Source organism: Eriocheir sinensis, chromosome 45, assembly GCF_024679095.1.
Source record: "Eriocheir sinensis breed Jianghai 21 chromosome 45, ASM2467909v1, whole genome shotgun sequence".
Classification (NCBI taxonomy): domain Eukaryota; kingdom Metazoa; phylum Arthropoda; class Malacostraca; order Decapoda; family Varunidae; genus Eriocheir; species Eriocheir sinensis.
In genome coordinates this window covers 11,175,869-11,188,621 of record NC_066553.1, presented here as the reverse complement: position 1 = coordinate 11,188,621, position 12,753 = coordinate 11,175,869, and the positions used below count along the sequence as shown (strand labels likewise).

General features: G+C 38.5%; 2 long non-coding RNA genes across 2 annotated transcripts; one reads left to right on the top strand and one right to left on the bottom strand.

Moving 5' to 3' along the window:
- Positions 1–783: 783 nt before the first annotated feature.
- Positions 784–3,661, bottom strand: LOC126980747 (uncharacterized). Its single transcript, XR_007733499.1, has 3 exons — positions 2,918–3,661; positions 1,773–1,834; positions 784–901 (listed from the first exon to the last, which is right to left on the bottom strand). It is a non-coding gene; the product is annotated as an uncharacterized LOC126980747 (long non-coding RNA).
- Positions 3,662–3,695: 34 nt separating this feature from the next.
- On the top strand, positions 3,696–8,768 carry LOC126980744 (uncharacterized). Its single transcript, XR_007733496.1, has 4 exons — positions 3,696–4,481; positions 5,765–5,946; positions 7,017–7,075; positions 8,088–8,768. It is a non-coding gene; the product is annotated as an uncharacterized LOC126980744 (long non-coding RNA).
- Positions 8,769–12,753: the final 3,985 nt, after the last annotated feature.

Below are 12,753 nucleotides of genomic sequence, written 5' to 3'. Positions count from 1 at the left end.
ACAAGGAGACTTCAGGAAGGGAAGAGGATGTGTGGATCAGATATTTTCCTTCAGGATGGTGTTTTATTAGAAAAAATGTTAGCAAAAGGAAAAAATACTATGCTGCCTTCATGGATCTAGTTATTCTAAAGAAAGTTTATGACAGAGTCGATTGGCTGGCATTGTGGGACGTCTTAAAGATATATGGTGTGGGAGGAAAACTGCTTTATGCAATAAAGTCTTTCTATGAGGATGCATCTGCATGTGTCAAAATTACTGGAGAAACAAGTGGACATTTTGAGATGAAAGTGCTAATGTGGTTGTTCAATATTTATATGGATGGTGTTATGATAAATGAAGGGCAAAGTTGGGGAAATTGAAGTAAAAATGTATGCTGAGGGAGGGAAGGAAGTGGGTGATGAATTCAATCTTATTTGCTGATGACACGGTGCTCATTGCAGAAAATGAAAGTGACTTACAAAATTTGGTCAGTGTTTTTGATAGTGTATGTAAAAGGAGAAAGTTGAAAGTAAATGTCAACAAAAGTAAAGTGATGGTTTGTGAGCGGAGTAGAAGGGAGGTTGTAGAGTTTGTATGCCCATATAGAGTGGGCATTGAATGTGAAAAAGAATGCCAAATAATTTTGAATGGTGAAGAAATGGAGGAGGTTAACGAGTTTCAGTACCTTGGATCAGTTATGTGTAAGCATGGTGGTACAGAAGGAGAGAAAAGAGAAAGGGCATTGCAAGGATTGATTGATTGGAGGAGAAGCTGGATCCATCTCTGGCATGCCATCTCATTGTTGGGGCTGAATTTCTCCATGGCATGGACTGGACCTCTGCCGGACAGCTGGAGAAAGCTGCCATGGCACAAACCCGACTGATGGAGACAACTGATTTCTTCTTCCACATCATGTTTGGCCCTGAAATATGAGTACAAGTTCAAATAAACAACATAATATATATATATATATATATATATATATATATATATATATATATATATATATATATATATATATATATATATATATATATATATATATATATATATATATATATATTAATTGGGATGTTTTTCTTGATTAGTGTACTATACTAAAAGAGGTTAACCTGGTAGCTGCAGGGATCACGTTTCTTAAAGGCCCCTCCGAGCGAGAAAAATGAGAAAAAATCATCACTCACGCAAACCATTTCATAATATATATCAACACATTTGTGATCAGTTTATGCGTCATCTATTTTTGGGGGTTTATATCATGGCAAAAATGTGGCCCATCGCTGGTACACGGTAAAGCCACAAATATGGCCTGTTGCTGCTACCAGGTTAAGTTGGACTATGAATGGACAGATGTTGTTTTAAGAGCATCTGAAATAAACTTATGGGACTGATAATATATATGATAATTAAATCTGTGATATTTATTAATATGTGTCCAGTGATTTAATTGGCAAAGAATTGCAAAACACAAGCTAAGAAAATAAAAGTACTGAACTGATTGACGTATCGACACAGGAAATGGCCGTCGGAGAAATAAGAATGGATTAGTAATTAATATACCCGAAGCAAGAACTAAAAGACATTGCATCAACATAAGTATGTGATAGAATAACAGGCATTATCTACATGAGTTATTTACTGCACAGTGCACACTATATGGGCTGGCAACATTGTCTTATTTTCTAGCAATTGAAGTTGCTTATATTGTGCCTTATATTCTTGCATGGGAATGGTTGCTTGATGCTGGATGATAAAAACTAAACGATTAAACAATAATGTTATGTGGCGAATACCAGCTTGAGGTCACTCTATGTCTAGGAGGACTTGCTCGTTGTTGTCAATGTCATCACGATCACTGCAAATAGATACATTACAATTAGAAATGCTTTGGCACCTGCCCAATATCTATATCTATACTTGTCCAGAAGTCAAAACTCTTGACTCATGGACCAATTTGCAATTTTTTTTGTTTAAAAAGATTTTAGCATTGTTGATTGACTTTAATAGCTATTTGGGAGTAGGACTAAGAATAATCATAAAATTCACTTTTAGATCTTCATAAGAAAGGAAGCTGCAAATAACAAAAGCCATAATATACTGTGAACTAATTAATTTCAAATGTGAAAAAAAAAGACATGACCAAAACAAATTAAACAATACTACAATGCTAGCTAGCATGGGTATTAGTATCATTTTGCAACACCCAGGGATTCCTCGGAGGTATTTTACAGAAAGGATAGCTACCGTTCGTTAAGTAGGATCAATGAGGTTAGGTGATGTTTATAATTTTTTGTTAAGTTAAAATAAGGCAACATTCTGAATGATAGTTAGTTTGGTAAAAAATTTATGTCCAAAATCAAAATGTTTGTTTAAAAAAGTCAGTAACACAAATTGGAAATTTATCTGAGTTAGGAGAGGTGAACTTATATTAAGTTAGGTATGTCAGAGCAAGGTTTCTAAACAAGTTGATTTAGGATTAAAGGAAAAAAGTCATAAGTGATGCAAGCTTGAGTACTAGAGCAAGTTCGGTTTAAGAGCTACCGGTACGTCAAATTGATTTGGTTTGGTCACTAAAAATAAGCAAAGGAAGGTAATTTTGTTAGGACACTTCTGACATTTAAGTTAGGTTAAAAATATCAACTTTTCTAAATAATTGTTGGTTTGGTTAAAACTGGCTATCTTAAATAACAGATTAAGTTGAAATAACTATATGTCAATGATAAATTTACCCAGGTTAGGTTTGGTTTATTGCCGCTGGGAGGTTAGTCAAGTAAAAATTAAATAACAGACACTAGTGACCCAAATAGGTATTGTTTAGGGTTTGGTAAGATTGGTGGGAAACGTTTGTTGAAGTCAGTCACAAGATTAACAGGTGTGTTAGGTTTAAAGAGTTGAATATTGTAAAGGATAAGTCTGGCGAGGTAAAATATTGGCTCACCTGTGTTCGTTCCTTGGACAGGAGTCTGTGGCTGCCGGTGTTGATCACAGGTAAGATACACGTGCACCAGTGATGACTGGACCTTCACAGACTACCTAAGGTGAGTGATAACAGACACTGGGGGCTGTATAACGCCAGCCACACACTACGGCCCGCGGGGCTTCCAGCAAGGTTACTCCCAGGGCTCCTTGTGTAACAGCCTGTGGATGGTGGCAGGCGGTCACCAGCCATCGCTTGGAGGGTCTCCAGTGTCTGTTATCACTCAATCTCTGTCAGCCTGTGAAGGTTGCACCTGCATTTTACCTGTCGGTGAACACCACTTCAGTCGTGATGGCCATGTAGGTGTTTCCAAGGTCCGCCTCGCCGAACCTCTCATCTCAGCACGGTCAGCACAGTCCACAGATATTTCAGGATGAGTTTCAAATCATTACACGCCTCCAATTCGTCTAGACGAGGCAGATATATTAGGAGGTGATGCCTTTCCTCCCGCTGTAATCCACCATGTTGCAATACTTATGCATTTTTAACGGTGCTAAGGGAGCCCCTTCCCCGCCTTAAATTTTCCGCCCGCTAAGTGCTCCAGCTTCAGCGCTAAGCGGCCCAGCGCCATTTTAAGTAGAAAACTTAACGATTCTTTGCCGTTAAGTGCACTTAAGGCGTCTTCTATTTACGCCTGGTTGCTCAACTCGAGTTGCTCGGAGCTGATTTTCCGTGTTCTATTTACGCCAAGCAACACGGGTTGGGGCAACTCAAGGAGACTATAGAACAGGAGAGGGGGCCTCTATGGGAGACCGTGGGCGAGTGTTGGTGTATGTCGGTTGCAACAGATGGCGCAGGAGCAGCTTTGTTTACATCCAGGCGCCTCCCCCCCTCCAGAACCACCCCTAACCCCCAGTACCCATCAGCAGTGTTGCTACATGGGATCAAGCAGCAAATGTTGCTACTTTTTTTCTTCAGTCTGGTTATTTCCCATTTTAAATAAAAAAAAAATAAAGGTAGATAAATATTAAAATGAACAGTAGGAACTATATATACTGTATATATTTACTAGGTAGATATAGCCTGACTGCATGTCATGAGTAATGCTATTATTGTTATATAATTATTATACCGCAATTATATTACTTTCTCTGCATGTGTGGTTAGATGTGTTTTATGTGTTTAACCTTTCTGTATACGTACTAGAATGAAACAAGGAATTGTAGCCCTACTGCCGTTCTTTAAAACTATGTGATCATGTTTTTTCTTCCAAACTCATTGTTTTAGCACGCACGCTGACTTCCATCAGTAATGATGATATATATACATTGAGTCATTGGTTTGTAGGGGGAAAGAGTGGGTGAATATAATATTATCTCGGTCTAACTTATACTGTTTATTATACCGCTATTCGCAGCAATATCTTTCTCTGCTCTGATTGCAACGCTGCCTCGTTCAAAAATCATAACACCGCCGCGGCCGCCACGTTTACCAGCCGGAGCCTCAAATCATGTCCCTTTGTGGTGATAAAGAGGACACAGCCTGGTGTGAAGCTACATTTATTACGGAAGGATGCCAGCCGGGGGTAAGTGATATATATAAATAATGATAATGTGGAAATTCTAATCATTTTCACGCTGACAGTTGTTCTGAACTTGCTAACTGCATGCCTCCCCTCCTCCCGCGGCAAGAGGCCGAATGGCCTACACACGGCAGCTCCAGATTCCTCCCGATTACCACCTATCAGCCTCGTTCACGTAGCTATCCAGTCTACTCTTAAAACAAGCTATCGTCCCTGCACTCACTATGTGATTGCTGAATCTATTCCATTCCCCCACCACCCTATTACTAAACCAATGCCTGCCCATTTCCCTCCTAAATCTATACTTTTCTAATTTAAGTCAATTACTGCATGTTCTATCTTGCCAAACATCTTATGCAAAAGTTAACCAGCATATCTCCACTCTTTCATCCCTTAAACTGATAAACTGGAACAGCCTTCCATTGTCCGCATTTCCTCCTGCCTATAATTTGACCTTCAAGAAGAGTGTATCAAGACTCTACTTTTGTCTGTTTGGGAGTGGCGAGTAGTGGGGCTTTTTTTTCTAGTACGCTTTGTTGCTCTTGAGCTGTCTCCTTTGTTTAAAGAAAATAATAGTTAAATAAATGGAAGTTGGCCGCCAATGCTTCCAACACATTTTGGTGCCATATCTACAAGTGGCTGGTGACTGTAAGCATCTCAGCAACCTGCATGCATATATGCCATTCCTATCATGGTGCATGGAGCAAGCTTCTCATAACACCCAGACAGAGACAGTTTAATTATGGTTACATATCAGACTCAGTTTATTGCTCAGTCTATTAGATGCAGTGCTGTTAATATTGTTAGTGGTAGTATTAGTACAATTAATGTATTTATTTTAATTAATTTATCAATATTTATTTATTATATTCTTAGTGTTTGAAAATTACAATACTAGCATTAAGATAAACAAAAATATCAGAAATATATTTACACTCATTAATTATTATTGCTTTTCTTATTATTACTTCCTTCAATGTCCTGGCACTTTGACATCTAGTGTTTTTCTGTCTAGCAGCCAAAATTGTGGTCTTTCTGAATGTGTTTGTCCTAAGTCTTCATTGGTGTATCTAGCTATATAACAAAAATCTGCATCTCTCTCCCTTCTCACCCAGTTGTCCCCGTACATCCTTTCAGTATCCAAAGAATTTCAATTTACATCTTGTAATCACTCAACTAATGTAGTGCAATCCTCATCTCTGTATTTTACCGTGTGGACATACTCTTTCCTTCCATGTTCCACTGTCGTATGTTATTCCACATCTAACACAACCACATCCCAACAGATCCGAACACGTCCGATATCATCCAAGAGAATGTGGCAGCTGAAGGGGGAGAGGCCAAGAAAGAGGCCAAGGGTGAAGACATTTAGCCACCCCCCTGAAATACATGGCATCATTCAACCCTCTTGGTGAGCTGCAGGAATGTGCTTCCCATTGCAGTGCACCAGCTCCATGTACTGATTTTGGTATGAATACTTCATCTAGTGTTTGTTGATTGTTGTGTTATTAATCTAATTATGACTTCACAAAATAGACTGTGCAAGTCACTTAACACATGCCCTGCTCAACATCACTTTTAAGTTGTAGAATTCCTTCATATGGATGCTGATTTATGTATCCTGAAATGATTAGATATTGATTGTCTTAACATTTTTTTTTTTGTCCATGATCACTGAGCCATGTTACGGTATGTCTTTGGGTGTAGATCCAGGAAATGAGTTTTTGGGAGGACGTCAGACTTTTTGCTGGTGGAAGGAGCATCAGCATTACCGATTAGCCATTCTAGGCAGTCCTGGTCTTGAAAAACTGGTGAAGTGACCTAAATCAATGGGTATAACGGCCTGGACTTTGTGCCAAAGCATTGTTTTAGCCGCAGCGCGCTTTTGAGCTAGTTTTCCTGTATCACTCAGGAACATTGGGGGGGCCTGGGCCCCCCTTTGGATCCACCAATGTAGCTATGTCTTATCATATATCTATCCTTTACAGTCTGATGGTGCATCCTTCTAGGTTGTCAAGTTTTAGTAGCTACTCATGAGAAGTATTCCTTATAATAATCATTGATTTCCAGATGGTTTGCACTAAAAAAAGTGTCGTGTAACCTGCCGCAAATAATAATTAGCTGTAGTCAACCCTTGCTTTAAAGAACCAATATGGAGGAAGGGGGTGATGTTATATCCAAAAATCTTTTACATCTGAAGTATCCAACCTTTTTGTGTATAATAAACTTTGTTACATGAACTTAAAAGTTCACAATTTCCATACATGATTCTTTTTTCCTTGTATTTGATGATTAATCCTGACATGTATTTCCATTATCAGTAGGTAATATATAGTAACAAGACAATAATACACATTATAACAATGTATATATTATAGCCCAATGAGTGCACGAGATCATTTACCTCATCAGTGACGCCAAGTCCAGGAGTCCTTCCCTAAATTCTTTGCCCAAATTTGTGACACCAAGTATAATAACTAGTTTTAGTGACCATTTGCATCCATTTTTCACTTTGATTAAAAAATTGCCTCTCAACAGGTGTGAACTTGATGGGGTTGGTGGAAACTCGACTCGGCCATCAAGCTCACCACAATATAGTAAGGAACCTCTTGTTCTCAGTGATAATTTATCCTCTTTAGTTACTATTCCATGTTGCTTTAATCACAACTAATGTGTTGGAAACATTACAGCTTAATAACATACTTCACATCTCTGCATACAAATTGAGTTCAATATTCAACTGTTACACCAGTAGGCTTCATATCTAAAAAAAAAAATGTAAAAAGGTTGAAATTTTGAATGATATAATTTAAACTCTTTATTATGTTTCTATGGGTGTAGTACCGTTACGATTAGTCGAGTGATCAGCATATGGGTCTTATGTTTTTGATAGCATAGGTTCAAATTTTGCCATAGGCTGGCATTTGATAGTAACAGTAGTGTCCACAGATATCTACCTGTTTCTTGTTTATCCTGTTCCACTTTAAACCATGACTGGCCAATCTTTGAAGAGGTAGCATAACCTTGAAGTGCCACTAACAAACCTTTGTCCATTCTTCTGATGTGATTTTTTTTTTTTTTTTTTTTTTCCCCACCTGCCTATAGCGCCGGTAGGTTTTCTTCAGGCGCCTGGCGATCGGCCCAGGCCCGTCATGATGCAGGCTTTTTTTTTATAGTGGTGCCATTTAGTATTGGCTCATGCTGCCGCCCGGAACTCATTCTTGATTCACTTGGATGGTTTAGCAGGGCTTAGGTATGGCTAACATTGCAGAAACAGGGAATTTTTATATTTTTAGTGTGGCAACACATTGACAAATGTTTTAGTATGGACTGAACATCAAAGATATATATGGTAAATGGGTGCTTGTAGATCTTGACATTATATCTGTCAAGAGTCTCCAGTTGTATCCTCTCCCCCATCTCTCCTGAAAATATTACTCTTGTCAGGCAATCTAAGTGAAGCCTTCCATCGATGCTGGCGTGCAGACATAATGTCAATGCTTAGATTCACTGTCCTTATAGCACTGAAAATAATGCAATTACATGCACATATTTTATTATTTAGAATTGTGATTAATTGTGATTAAATATTTTTTCATGTATTTTCAGACATGAAAAGTGAAAATTGCTGCACACAACAGTCTGTCGTCTGCACTGGGAGGCAAGGCAGCTCAAAGCCCAGGCTGTTACAACTCCTGGGCAGTTTTTGTCCAGAGCCAGCAATTTTTTAGATCCAATAGGGATGGATTTTTTCTGAGGTCAGGTTCAACATGCTTCAAGATGCCAAGATCTAAGCCTAGTAGGAGATATGGGTTACAAGAGAGGAGGTTTGCTCTGGCCTTATACTATCAAAGTCCAAATGCTAATAGATTTCTGAGCACAGTATTTCACTTGTCTTCAGTTTCAACACTTCAATCATGACTCAGGGGTATTTCAGTACATGTTGGCTGGAGCAAACAGACTCTGACAGCCCTGCAGCAAAGAGCACAGGCTTTGTCAAAAGAAGAGAAACTTCATGGGATTTGCCATTATTTAGTATTACTCTTGTTACGCCAAGAATTTTTTTCCATATACTTTGCCAAATATTGCAAGTAATGCACCATTGTTGGGCTTGCTTGTTATAAATCAGATCTTGTTCAATTAACAAGCTTTGGGTGTCTGCCACTTTCCAGTTGTAATGCAAGGAATCATTTATCTTCCCTGCTAGATATCACACGTAATGCACCATTGTTGGTTTTGCCTGTTATAAATCAGATCTTGTTCAGTTAAAAAGCTTTAGGTGTCTGCCACTTTCCAATTGTAATACAAGGAATCCCCTGCCAGATATCGCATGTAATGCACCATTGTTGGTTTTGCCTATGATAAATCAGATCTTGTTCAGCTCACAAGCTTTGAATATCTGCCATTGTTTATTTCAGGTGTAATGCTTGGAAGCATTTGTTCTCTTCCCTACCCAACAGTATGCAATGCTTTATTGTGGATTTTGCCTGTTATGTTTAATCTTGTTCAGGTAACAAGCTTTTGGTGTCTGCCTTACTTAATATGTCCTGCAGTGACACTTGGCTTGGTTTCATAATGTGAAATACAGCATGTAATTTCATCACACTAAGTGTCTATCATCACGTGTCTGGCATCATTAATGTGGCTTCCAGGAGTAATCTTGTTTGTATTACAGCATGCAATGTTTTTTCTGCTTTATATGATATACATAATCACATAGGTATGATTTACAAAATGTAATGGCAGTTGATATTCTTGACTAATGCCTCATAAACCTTGTGAAAAATAATGCTTTTTTTGAGGGGGGGGGGGGGGGGGGACAGCGTGTGGTTTGTTTGGTTGGCCAGTTCAAGGAGTTTCATATCAAATGATTTTATTACATCCAACTTTAATGTGTGCTAAAAACATATATTTTATTACATCCAACTTTAATGTGTGCTTCCTGCAATAAATGCTACATGTTTACTGATGTAGCCTATGAAATACATATCACTCTCTGCCCTGTAATTTGGTGTGTCACATACTGCAGCATAACTTTCCTGCTATTTCTTACACTATGAGTTGCCTTATTTTGTCTCATTTGCTTTTATCATATGTGCCTCTGCTGCATAGTTGTGCCTGCTGAGCTTAATATCTTCATGACCCTGACACCAAGGTCAGAGCTTGTGAGATCATACCGTGTCCTACATTCCATTTTCACCTCCAGGCTCGCCTGTCTCCCAGGACCACCAAGTTATAGGATTCCATTTAAGACAACTCATGTGTTACCTTCTTAATGTCCTCCATCATGTATTTCAGCATGTTTTATGATGCTTTGCTCTTATATTGATGTGCCTTGCAACATTTTTATACAGTTTTCATTGTATATAACGCACCATTGTTGGTTTTGCCTGTTATAAATTGGGTCATGTTCAGTTAACAAGCTTTGAGTGTCTCCCATTGCTTATTTCAGTTGTAATGCTTAGAAGCTTTTGTTCTCTGCCCTGTCAAGCAGTATGCAATGCTTGCCATTATCTGGCACTTGTACAGTTAGTATGATATTTTTACTCAGCTAAGAGCATTTTGCAAAAGGTAAAGGTAAGGCTGGGGGCATACGCTGTAGCAGCACGTGGCCTCGGTGCTCATCTCTGTTACATTAGCCCATGATCGAGCCTGTGGTGTTAGGGATCCCATTACCCTGGGACACAGGACCAGTGTGACATCCAGGTTACCACAGTTGCAAAGGCATTATAGTAATTTAGCATGCATAGAATGTTGTATGCTTTGCTTGTATTTAAAGCACTGGATATGTTTGCTACACACACACACACACATATATATATATATATATATATATATATATATATATATATATATATATATATATATATATATATATATATATATATATATATATATATATAGATATATATATATTAGCAAATGCTTTCAACATCATATTTTTCCTAAAAAAACAAATTGATATAGTGTAGATAATACCTAATAAAACATAAGAACAAATATATTTTTCTTTACCCCATTAGTAAATCATGTTACAATGAAAAAAAATAAGTGAAGGCTGGATAGGGTGCTGTGGCAGGTACTTCAAAAATAGTTAAGCTACCCCTGAAAAGTGACGTTTTTGGTGGGCTGCAATAGATGGCGCTACTTCCGCACGCCCGAGGAATTACTACATACCACTATCTCTTCGTATATAGTCTCTTTGGGGCAACTGTAGTTGCTCGGAGGGGCAACCACAGCAACCACGCTCGGGACAGTGGTTGGTCGAGGTGGTGTCTGGCAACCCCATCGTGGTTGCAGATCAGCTGATACACCAAGGCGTCCCTTAAGGTCAGTTATTTCACAAGTAAGTGTACTTTTCTGGTCAGATATCATAAGCCACCACCTGAATGGAGTGCGTAAGTGTTCTTTCGAGTGGAGAGATATTTCAACTGGTGGAGTTTGCCGAGAAATCAGTTGTTCTTCTTCAATATCAGTGATGACGCAAAACACTTGCGGAACTCTACTCTTCCCATGCTTGCTTGGATTTGTTCTGGCCTGCAGCAGCACCCACGACAGGTATTCTGGCCTGCAGCAGCACCGGCTGCAGGTGTTTGACCTGCAGCACCACCCGCGGCAGGTGTTTGGCTTGCAGCACCACCCGCGGCAGGTGTTTGCCCTGTAGCAGCACCGGCTGCAGGTGTTTGGCCTGCAGCACCACCCGCGGCAGGTGTTTGCCGTGCAGCAGCACCGGCTGCAGGTGTTTGGCCTGCAGCACCAGCCGCGGCAGGTGTTTGCCCTGTAGCAGCACCGGCTGCAGGTGTTTGGCCTGCAGCACCACCCGCGGCAGGTGTTTGGCCTGCAGCACCACCCACGGCAGGTGTGCAAGCTTGCAGCCAGCTTCTAGTTGGGTGGTATGTAAAGGTGTCAATGCTGACATATTAATAAAAAAATGCAGTTAATAAGACAGGCACGGCTGTAACTGAAAGTGTTGGTTACCTTTAGAGGCAGTACAGCTGGAGCGCCTGCATCCTTTCCCATAAAACTTATTTATTTCACATAATTTATAGGGGAAAATCGTCATAGAGACAAGTAAAATTGCAATTGTTCATTTGAATATTTTTTTGTGTCTGTATTAGAGCTAAAATTATCCCTTTAGCCTTTAGGTAATCTTTCAAACTTGTCACAACTCTATACACAGGCAAATACCAAAATGGTGGCCAGTGAGTATCATAAATTTTCCGTACTTTTCAGTTGTAATTACATAACACTGCTTCCTTGCTAGAGATGGCAGAGGCTCATCGTCCATCGTAAGTACTACAAGACATGAGGCTGTTCTAATTTTTTTTACGAAACACACAGTTTTGTAATGATGGACCATGACACAAAGAATTAAAAATATATGTAATAGTATTGTCATGAAGAGGTGTATCTATTGATGCTGGAAATTTTGTGAATATTGTTTGGCATCCATAACAGCAATGTCATAAATCTGTTAATATTTTACATTTTTTCCAGTTATAAATGTCCTTTCTGTACTTTGGTGGCACCAACTAGTACCTACATTATTGATCATCAAGTGTTTGCCCACTCACACCTTGTTCAACAGAGAGAAGGTAAACTGAGTTATAACAATATGTCAGTTCTAAGATGCCTCCATCAGAAACAATTAACTTGTTATGACAAAACTATTTAGCAGATCTCAATTAGTACCTAAGTATTGACTTAAATATATATATATATATATATATATATATATATATATATATATATATATATATATATATATATATATATATATATATATATATATATATATATATATATATATATATATAATGTATGAATTAATAAGCAATCAAGCTAAACTTGTTATAGCAAATCTTAGAGGTCTAATTTTTTTTTTTTTTTTTTTTTTTTTTTTTTTTCACAGATGCACTGATTGTAGAAGTATCAGGCTCACAAGGTGATGTCTCTGAGTCGCCTGATGAACCGTTAACTCTTGAAGTGACATGTGAAGGAACCCCTCACCCCTTTGAGGGAAGTACACAATGTAGGTTTACGTCTACATTAGTGTTGCTTTATAGACGTATATTCCTTTGGTGTATAGGTTTTTCTTGCTTGCCTCTTACCTTTAGGAACTAATTTATAGTATGTTTTTTTCTGTTAATATTTCACTGTACAACACAGTTATGGTTACTCTTTGCATGAGATGCACTAACATCATATGGTGTAGCATCTTCCCTAAGATGATAATTATAAGCTGTTACCATTGTCTTACATTTCTCTCCTAATA